Below are 10,628 nucleotides of genomic sequence, written 5' to 3' on the forward strand. Positions count from 1 at the left end.
CTAGGTTAGGTAAAAATGAGAGTAATTTTCCTCCTGTGGTCGCTCTTAAAAGAGAGAAATAGTGAGGGCAGTAAGTTGGATCTTAACTCATGGACGTGCCTAGAGCGTGCCAGAATTCCCACAGAAGAAGATTTTTAGGCACTATCTCTTTCTAAGCCCCTCCTAGGCTCTTTAACCCGTTCACAGCATCCATCACACTGCTTGGCTGAGGGTGTTTCTTAAAAACATGGCTATCATTAAATCTTTATTTCTTTGGGATGAGACCCAGCACTGCAGCGAGCAGCCGAGGTCCTGGGAGAGGCTCCCTGGCTTTACACAAACTTGGTGCCAGCTGGGCACATTCTCAGCTTTTGTCACCAGCAGGCCTGGGGTTCTCCTTCTGCCACCTGTGTTCATCCTTTGCCTGGTTTAGGGCAGTTCTTTAGAGCAGGCACCTTGCCAGGACCCACTACATCTCCACATACTTTGGGAAATGTCAACACCAGGTTTAATATTTTGAAATATGGTAATTAGAACCACAGTATGAAGGAAGTGGGGTTTCTGAACAGTGAAAATGAGGCAAACCCTCAACCTTTCCTAGTCACCAGCATCACACCACAAGAGACCTAGTCTCCATCCTAAAATAATTGTGTTCCTGCTTCCTTCCCACACTCAGGACCTGGTGTGTGGCTTCCCTGGCTCCTGCACACACAACTGAATTAAGCTTGGGGCACCCACCACTAGGACCCCCTCAGCTCAGGCTGACCAGATCCTCTCCCTCCATCCCTCTCTGGATCTGCCCTCCAGCAGGGGTAACTGCTGCAGCCAGCAAGAAACAGACCTTGATATTTCTATTGTTTCATGGTAACAGCGCCTGTCCTGAGACCCCAGACCTGACAGATTGACATAACAGGTTAATAAGTGCTTTCCACTTCTCCTAAAGGCTAATTAAATATTAATCCACTTGGTGAGGTCAGCAAAAATAACAAACAATTGGCAGAGTGAAATTCGTTTAATTAATTCTCTTGTGGAGCTTTTTCAAGCATCTTCCTCCCCTGACACGCTGCTGCCTGGGCTGTGGTAACCTACAGTGAAATCAGGCCTTATTGGTTCTGGGCCTGTTTTTCTCAGATATTTAATTTTATTTCTCTTTTGTTTTTTTAGCCTCTGAATATGGGGTATAGCTGAGGGTCCTAAGCATAGAGAAGCAAAGCAAAGAGAAAGAAGAGAATGGAGAAGTAGAGTGAAAAGAGGAGGAAGAAGAGGTGGACGAAGCCTAAGAAGACTGCAGCCTTCAGCTGCCAAAGGCGTGGAATGCTTTTCCTCTTTGCAAAATGAAGTTCTGGCACGGTGTTTTCAATATTCATCTTAGGGCCAGACAGTATCAAGAAATTGGTAGCTTTGCTCCTTCCAGATAAAAAGAACGTTGAATAGATGTAGAAGGAAAACACAGCAAACCAGATTGTGCAGAGCCCTGGCACTTCTGGCTGCTAGGAGCACCTGCAGCTCCCAAACCTCTTCACTCAACTAGATATGATATTTTAAGCATCTTTCCTTCTCTCAGCTGCTGCAGCAGGATCCCAGGGATGTCTGTCCCTTTTGGTGGCCAACTGAGTCTTTCACCAGAACAACTGTGTTCTGCAATGAAATTCTCCTTACCAATGATCCCACCTTCAAAATATGCTTCTAAAAAGAAATAGCAAACCTTCCAAAGAACAGAGATTCATAACAAAATTCTTCAGGCACAAGAATTATTTTGTTTTTTTCTATGGCTGTTTCTCCAGCATCTGCATCTCAGGAGGAAGATTTCCCCACGAGTGCTGCCCAGCTGAACTCCCTTGGCCTCAGTCTGCAGCCCGTGCCCACCTTTGAGCACGACAGGAGGAAGCATCTTTGGGCATTAGAGTCTCCCAGGCATCAGCCCAGCCCTGGAGACAACTGAGAGAGTGTGGAGAAACTTCCTTTGGTTTACTGCTTTAGTTCCACATTAATTTTTTATTTATCTGAAAATGGCACTGGAAGGGTTTTCAAAGTGAGTCTAAAGTAATTAGGCGCTCCTGCTGATGGATTGCACTGGAGAGACATGTGGATTATTTATTACAAAGTCACTTGCTGGAAAGGTTAGAGGCTGAGAAGTAATTATTTTTTCTTTTTTCTTTTTTTTTTCCTTTTTTCCTTTTTTTCTTTTTTTTTTTTTTAAGTGGGGGAATCAGCAAGGGAGAGCAGCAGCTGAAGCTCCTCTGTGAAATGGTCCCTCTTGGTCAGGTCCCCCTCTCACCTCTTCTCCTGTGTTGTCACATGGGGCAGGTCCCCAGGGAGGGTTTGGACCAGGAACTCATTAAATCCCAACTACTGGACATAGATTTTGAGTTGAGATCCAACCCAGCACCCACCCTTCTGCACCAGAGCCACTCAGGAGCTCTCCAGTCTTTGAACGTCACTGCAATCTGTGACAGGTTTTGAAGCCATTGGGCTCATTGAGCTGAGCCCACAAGGCTGTGAGGATCTCTGGTTTGCGTGGCATTTCTGGCACATCTGGTGGATGCTGTGAGCAGTGCTAGGAGGAATCAGTGCTTCCAGCAACCTCAGCTGCCTCCTCCTCTTCTGCCTTGTAATCTTGGCCTAGGATGGGAATTGAATCCAACAAAATACAATCCTCGACCTTGAAAAACAAAGCCAGGCTTGGCAGAGACTACTGATGAATATGCATCATCCCTAATCAGGAATCCTTCGTCAGGGAGGGAATAATTACGGCTAACAGCATGTAAGCATAGCGCTGGATCTCTAGGTTTCGTGCAGCTTATAAAATCAGGATCCGTTTTTGGTGGGAAAAGCTGTGCTAGCAAAGACATGCGGAAGCAATTAAGTCACCTGAGAATTCTCATACTGCTTTAAGATTGTACGAACCACAAAAACTCCTGGGATATTCGGGAAGAGGATGGGGAGGATGGAGTTAGGAATTAGAACCCTCCCAGTCTTGGGAGAATGGTGCTGACCAGGAAAGTTGGGCAGAACGAGTATTAATAGCCTGCCTGCTCTGTCCTTGTTTCTTACATGGTGCCCATCACCATGGTATCTGGGCATGCGTTAACTCAGTTTTAGATAGTATTCCTATCTAGGTCCTTGGACAAAAAAGAACTCGCCTTGGGAAGGTCCTGCCTCGGTGCCACCATCTCGCGGCTGGTTGCGTGTCCCCCGGCGCCGTGGTGGCCAAGACGCCTGCGCTGCCCAAGCCCGTTGCCCGTGACTGGCGGCCGCCTCGAGGCCACCCAGGCTGAGCTCGGCCCTGACAGCAGCCACCCCCAGCGCTCGGTATTTATAGATCTCATCCATGTCCTCGGCTGCGGAGGCATCCGTAATCTCTTGCAGATGTTGGAGAGAACAAAGCCAGCCAGTGACTTGGAGGAACCACTCGGTAAAGTAATGGATGGAAACCTCTTTCTTAATCACCTCTGACATTCCTCCCCTGCCCACACTCGCCCATCCCTGGGAGGCCCATTGAAGGCCACCCGGTTCTCCCAGTGCCTAGTAATGTTCCCTCAGGCTTGGCCTCGTCCCCACAGATTTCAGATATGGGGATGTGCCAGCGAGTGCCCACCAACCTGCCCCCAATGGTGTCTTTCTCTAGTGATGCAGGATGGAAGCCTTAACTCTTAGTCCCTCTTCCAGTTGTTATCTCCTGCATGGGACCAGAGAGCATCTCCAATCTGCCCCACTTCACGTCTGCCCCTTTTAGAATTTAGCATCTCTGATTTCCCCTGCTCTGCTCCAGACCAAAGCATAAACCCAAATCCCCCCTTCTTTCCCTTTCACAGCCTCCTGATCTTTTCTGCAGCTTCATCCAATTTCCTTCCTGTCCTGCCCCAAATTCCCGCCCTGCCTTCTGCCTGGCGCGGTGGGTAATTGGTGGTGCTGGCACGGGGCCACCCAGGGGCCTTGCAGAGCGTGTCCTGTGCTCGTTTGCAGGTTGACAGGTCTGTCTGCCAGGAACCCAACTGTTCATCTGGCAGAAACCGAGGTGTGGATCTGATTAGGAACTCGCTTCCCTGGACCTGCGTCCTCCTTGCCTGCCACAGCCCTGTGACCACAGCCCCCTGGCCAGCTTGTCCCACCAGGAGGTCTCTGGGGAGCTTTCGGGACTGGAGAATCACCACAGAGCTCCTGGGTCACAGGTGAACTCAATAGCTCTGGAAAGAGAGACAAGAACTGGCTCTGTGGAAAATGAGTGTATGGAGCTGCATGACATGGACTTCTGGCAGCATCTGCAGGTGAGCAGGGGCGGCACTGGCTCCAGCCATTGGGTTGGGAAGGCAGCACAGGTCCCCAGGCACCTAACCGCACAAGGCTCTGCAGCCCAGCATCTTCTAATAAGGCTGCAAGTCATCGTGTGCATTTTTCTTGAGTCACTGCTAGAACCGACTTTCAGGTTATATGTCCAGGCTGGCCTTCTGCTGAGCTGTGCATGGGGTTTAGAGGGGCACTGTGTTGCTCCTTGCTGCAACACGTGGTAGAAGCATCTGCACTTCGGCGCCAGGCCGTGCACAGGGAGCCTCTCTGGGCTCTGGGAGCCATCCTTGGCCCCCTTCCTGCTCCGTGGGGCTGGGGGCTGTGCTCAGCAGAACGGCCCCTTTGTGCCAAGGCAGGGAGGCATCGCCCGAGCCCCCTCCAAGGAGTTATTCTGGTCAGGGGCCGGGGCCTGCCAAGACAATATTCACATTGATACTCCAGCTAATGGCAAAACCGGCTTCGGAGCCAGCGGCTGCTCGAGGGGAGGGAGAAGGGGCCAGAGCTGGGAGCGGTGCTGGCGGAATGGGAGCAGCGGCAAAGGGGAGGCTGGAGCAAGAAGAGAAGTGGAGAAGGGAGGCATCTCAGCACACCTAGATGCAGGGTCACCTGCGCCGATGTCCTCTGCCAGGGGCACAAGCTGCCTGTTTTCCCCACCTTTTGCATTTGCTGTTTTCTTTCTGCATTCGCTGTTTTTTTTCCCCCTGCGTTGAGCTGCTACCGGCTGCTCCCGAGCCCCTTCCAAGTGCAGCAGGGCTGGGAGGGCTGCAGCAGCCGCGGTCCCAACGCGTGTGCGGCCGGAGATGTTTCCTACAGGACTCAGCCCCTCGGCCTGGGTCCCGCCGCGTCCGTGGCTCCGTCTGCCCCATCCCGCGATGCCGCCAGCATAGCGGCTCGCTGGGCTTTGTCAGGAAGCAAACACAGTAACTGTTTAACGATTTAACTGCACTAATGAATATTGGGCCAGATATTTTCAAGGCCTGTTCAGACTGATTACTTGGAGAGCTGAGTATGTCTACCAATTACCCAGGCAATTAGGCAACTAATTAAACACTTACCCTCAGCTTCATAAACAGGAGAGAGAGAGGAGAGAAGGAGGGAGGCAGAGAGCTGGCTCCGGTTTCTGTGAAATATTAGCTGTCAGAAACGGCGGCTTGCGAGGCAAGGTGCACAAAGGCAGACGGAGCCGGGCGGCCAGGAGGGCTGAGCGTGGCCGGGAGCGCAGCCCCGCATCCGCTCGCCGTGCGCACAGGAAAGATGCGGAGGCGCCGGCCTCGCGGGCAGGTGATGGGCTCCATCCTGAGCCCGTCTGTCCTCCCCGCCTGCCTCCTTCCTGCTCGCTGTGGCCACCAGGGCTGCAGAGGCAGCGCACGTCAACGTGGGACGTGTTGGCCACGTGGTGGAGGAGCAGCAGAGGGGCAGGGATGAGCAAGCGGGGTGGTTCGGAGGGTGCTTTGCAATGGAGGGGAGATAGGTATGGCTGCTCAGTGTGCACGTGAGTGTTTCATAGCTAGATTAACACACCTTGGGCTTTGTGTTCTTGGACGTTTTCAGGAAGCATCTAATGCATGCAAGCAGCTTCGCATCGTGCCAAGGGAATGAGGATGGCCACTGTGTACCAGTTAAATCCCACGTGTAGCATCTGCTGCAGGACAGCTTTATGTCAAGGCCAGAGCTCCCAAGACAACGTAAAGCAAGGCAGCTGCAGAGAGGGGCCTTTCACGTCAAGCTCACCACTTGCATCCTCCTCAAGGACCACCCTCTCAGAGCCCGCTCCTGCTACCTTCCTGACCTCCGCCAAGACATGTGGATATTCCTGGAAATAATGGACCCAGGTAAGAATGTCGTTGGAGGACATTCAGAAACACTCATGGCTTTGGAGCATGTTTTGACAAATTGGAAAGAAAAAGAAACCTTTGAGGAAAAAAGGTGGAAATACTTCATTTATTTTTAAATTATTTCAACATTTTTTTTCCTTTTGAAAATGTCTCTGTTTTGAAAGATGAATTTTGAGGAATTTAAAGACAGCATGGGAGCTGTGCTCCTGGCTGATGCAGCGTCAGCCCTGCAGTGGTGACAAACCTGCTTGGGCTCGAGGAAGTGATCGCATCCTTATTTTAGTGCATTACAAGGATGTTTGGCAGTTTTTAGGTGCAACGGAACTTCACAATCTTTCTTTGTCCATCTAGGCACCAATCTGAAACCAGAGCAAGCTCAGAGAGATGCTCAACATTAGATTATTTCTGCACCACAACTGATGAAAAGTCATTATCAGGCTCTCTGCCTGACTAGATGGATGTTGCAAGAGCTGCATTCTGAAGATCATAACAAGATAGAACAGATTGCCTAAAATAATTCAGATATTTCAGAGAAGGACCTAGAACCATCCCCATGAAGCTGGGATTATGCAGGAACCATCTTGACAAACTGTATGTTAGCACCAACGACAGATGGACCTCATCTTGTTCGTGGATATTCCGATATAGATATACCTTTGCTGAGTGCTGTGATGGAGCTGGTTGGAATAACTGGATGTGACACATGGTTGATAAAGCACAGATGGCATTTAATGAGGTAAACGAGTGGGCTGATAGGCTTCACTGGACCCTTCAGGAGTTTATATAGCTCTGGAGGTTGAGTAACCTAGTGGTTATTCACAAAAAGATGCTCGCTATCACTGCTATGATGGTTCAGGACAGCTATAGGTGCATGTTTCCTCTTTCCAAGCTCTCCAAGGCTTTTCATTCTGTGGTACTGTGGTGTGGTAACCATCTCAGCCCTTGTGACCCAGCTCCAGTTGCAGATCCATCCCCTGCTGATACTTCCACAATATAATGACAATGGGCAAGATCTGCTCGACTGTCTTCTGTGCCCCTGACTTCTGGCTTGTTTAACTGAAATAGTGTTCAGATGCTAAATGCAATTATCACATAATCAGTAGCTGAAGAAAAGTAGTGTCTGAATTACTTCAGTTTTTGAGACTAGGGGTTCAAAGAGCTACTTCAGTCATGGTAGCTCAGGACATGTTCTTTCAAAAGTAGTATCTCTATTACCTTGTGCCCCAAGAGGGCTAGATGATGATTCATGAAGGCTACTTCCATTTCTGGGCTCCTCCTTGATCATTTGATTGCCTCCACAGCCTTCATCCCCCAGGCTCCCTATTTCTACAGCTGACGGTGAGTCCTAGATCAGCATCTCGATTTCATCGGCCCATTGATCCCTTGTTTGGTGGCACCTTTGCCATTTAGCCTCTATGTCACTTTAAATTCAGACTTAGACCACCAACAATGCTGCAAAAAAACAACCCAACTTTGCATAAGCTGCATATTGAACCTAGCCATTAATGATGAGCAGTTGTTATTTAGATCTCACTAAATTGAATTTTGTTTCTCTTAGCATGCATTAATTCCCAAATCTTGAAGTTTTCCAACTTCTTTCTATCTTCACTCCTCTCCGACTTTCTGAAATACAGCACTGCAGAGCTGAGATTTCTGAGACCCCAGGGACCGTAGTTCTGTTCTGTGTCTTGCAGAGGTACAAGTGACATGGACAAAAGGTCAGTCAGCTGTAGGACATTGCAGAACTGTAATGGTCTGCTGTCCCCCATCAGCCTATAGCAACGTGGACAGGTGATGCCAGCCCCTGCCTTGCATTTCATTGGGGAGCTCTGATGTCTCCACCTTTGTGGAGGTGGAGCCATGGGAGAACACGCTTAGACTGGTTTTACTTCTGCAAGGAAAGCTCCATCTCCCACTGCTCACCCAGACAAAATACTCTGCTAGTAAGAGCGATGTCCCTAATGTGCCAATGGACTCTCCTGGATTCAGTCCCACTGGGGACAATGAGAGTTTTCTCACTGGCTCCGGTGAGGCAGGATGGGATCCTTAACTATTACTCCAAACAAAACAAGCCGCCCTGGTAATTGGGGTAGGTCTGCTCTCATGCCAGAGAGTTGAAATGTTTATTGTATGAAACATCAGAAAAAGGAAAGGAATCTGCTGGGAGCACTTGGTCCGTTCCCGTGCAACATGGCCCAAGTCTGTATTTGAATGCAGAGTCTGTGGCGTGGAGACAGCAGCTTGTTTTGATAGTTTCTCTGCATTCAGAGGCATGAACACTTCACAGTTTTCTGTTTAAATGACCCATTTCTGAGAGCGGAAAGCACCAGCCAATAAGCGCCCCGGCCCCGCTGTATGTATCCGGAGTTTACAAACCATCCCCACCGATCCGTGGTAGTTAATGGACACTCCTGCTGCTCAGCGGGGCTGGAGAACTGTTCCAGGTGACTACCAGCCTCAGCTAGAGACAACGCGGTCCCCGGAGGTCTGAGGAGCCGCACGAGAATGAACTCCGCGTTCCTCGCGAAGGCCGACGTTGATGGATGACGGCGCGCAGCCACATCCTGCTGGCAAGCAGCTCGCTCCCTGCAGTCTGCAGGGAATTGCAGTACATAAAGGAACTGAGCACCAGTGTTCACAATGAGCGAGGCGCCCACTGTCCGCAAGATGCTTCCAGACGTAAAATTGGCAAGTGGCTGGCAACAGTTTCAAGCCCAGAGCCCATCTCTGCCTTCTCCCGTCACACGCTTGCCTGTCATCACCTGGCATTTTGGCTCTGATGTATCTTCAGCCCCTGGACGGACTCCCTGAACACCTCCCTTCGTGGAGGCTGACCTCTTTCTGGCTTGGGTTTTGGATCCTATGGATCTGGAGCAGTGCTTCTGCCAGAAAAACTGTCTTTCCTTCTCTTTGTTGTTTTGCCTCTTCCCTGGACTTTCCACAGGCGATGTCTAAGGCGATGTTTGATCCTTCTGCACAGTAGCAGCATGGGGATGGAGAGATGGCTTTCTCCACACTAACAAGGAGTTTGATGCGGACGTTGCCAAACCTAGTTCTTTGTAGGGTCTAGCCATTCATAACTGGTGTCCTAATGTGGTCCAAATGTGGCCCAAAGACCACCCCTGTCTCCTCAGCAGAGAGAGCTGGGCACATCTGAAGTGCGGTTGGGTGGCTTTCAGATTGTTCGGATACAGTCCTTCCATCTTCCTTCCTTATCCTTTCCCAGAGGAATCTAGGAGTCTGTTTTCTCACCCACTGTTGTGTGCGTGGAGGGAAGGTCTATACCATGTTGTGCTACTTGTGTAGGGAATATATTTCTTTCTGTTTGTTCTCTGATATTGACCTGGTCTTGTTAGTGGAAGAAGTAGGATTAGTCTGGGATAAAAGTCCTCAAATAACAATTTTCCATGAAATAGTTTGGTGTCTAGAAAGAGCTGGAAGTCCTTCTCTGCCTATAGATTAAGAGCAGTCTGGAGAGCACTTTCCTCTAGACTTGCTTGTGAGCTCACCCAGGAGCTCCGTGCGTCCTTGTCCCTGCTCCTTCACGAGGAGAACCTTAATGTCTTTGCCATCTAGGCCGAGCGTGGACATTGAGTGAAGAGCGGACGTCTCCCCATCTTTCATCCCATGTGCTCCCCATCTGATGCTTCCCAGGAGCACCTCGTGCAAAGCCGTGAACATCTGCAAAAGCAAAGGTTAAGAAAGCTGCCGGGGATTCAGGTTACCTCGCTCCCCGGAGGACTCCACGTCCCGTTCACATCGCTGCCCACGTCATCAAAAAACAAACTCCGAATGCCTGAGAACGTCGCTCCTCTCCACAGCAGGGCACGCTGGTTGTAAACCCTGCGTAAAACAGCAGGTTTCTTTGTAAAACACACACGGGCTGTTTCCCAGAGGTGTTGACACTGTCTCTGCAAACACAGGAGAGATTCGTGGGGTGTGCAAAGAGCTGCCAGGGCAGCAGTGGCTCGGGGTGGTGGGGAGGTGACCAACCACCCTTCGCCTCCTGCCATCACTAACTGGCCACGGGCTCTGCCATTTCCCTTTCCATGAGGTTCCTTTGCACACAACCAGGAAAGAGTGGAAGGGAAGAGGGTGCAACGTGCTTTTCACCAAGGTACTTTGCAAGAAGACCGGTGAGAAGCCCCCAGATGGGGCATCGTATCAGGAAAACACCGCCGGGTTTTGCTTTCACGACGATCGCATTTACTGCAGTAATCTGGATTAAACTCCCAGCGTGGGGCTTACGCAGCAGGCAGCACTGGGGCTTGGAGGGCGCTTTTCGAAAAGCTGTGCATTATTTGGGGCATCTGCTGTAATCAGGGAGACAGAAATGAAATAGAAGTCCGTTCAATAATCCAAGCTGTGTCTGCAGTCAAATCAAATGCTTTTAACATAAACTCGGGTTTCTGTAACCTGGGCTCTGACAGTGCTGCTGAAGGCAACATGTCCCATTTACCCTTCACTGGGAGATGTTTGCAGCATTCCTTGGCATGCAGAAGGAAAATGTGGTTTTTTTTTTTTTCC

General features: G+C 50.2%; 1 long non-coding RNA gene across 1 annotated transcript; it reads left to right on the forward strand.

Moving 5' to 3' along the window:
• The first annotated feature begins 3,287 nt into the window (after window positions 1-3,287).
• Window positions 3,288-6,022, forward strand: LOC112960039. The gene is made up of 3 exons (XR_003251699.1): window positions 3,288-3,394; window positions 3,946-4,247; window positions 5,818-6,022. It is a non-coding gene; the product is annotated as an uncharacterized LOC112960039 (long non-coding RNA).
• Window positions 6,023-10,628: the final 4,606 nt, after the last annotated feature.

This window comes from Nothoprocta perdicaria, unplaced genomic scaffold (genome assembly GCF_003342845.1).
Source record: "Nothoprocta perdicaria isolate Ctin4 unplaced genomic scaffold, notPer1 scaffold_12, whole genome shotgun sequence".
NCBI classification, from domain to species: Eukaryota; Metazoa; Chordata; class Aves; order Tinamiformes; family Tinamidae; genus Nothoprocta; species Nothoprocta perdicaria.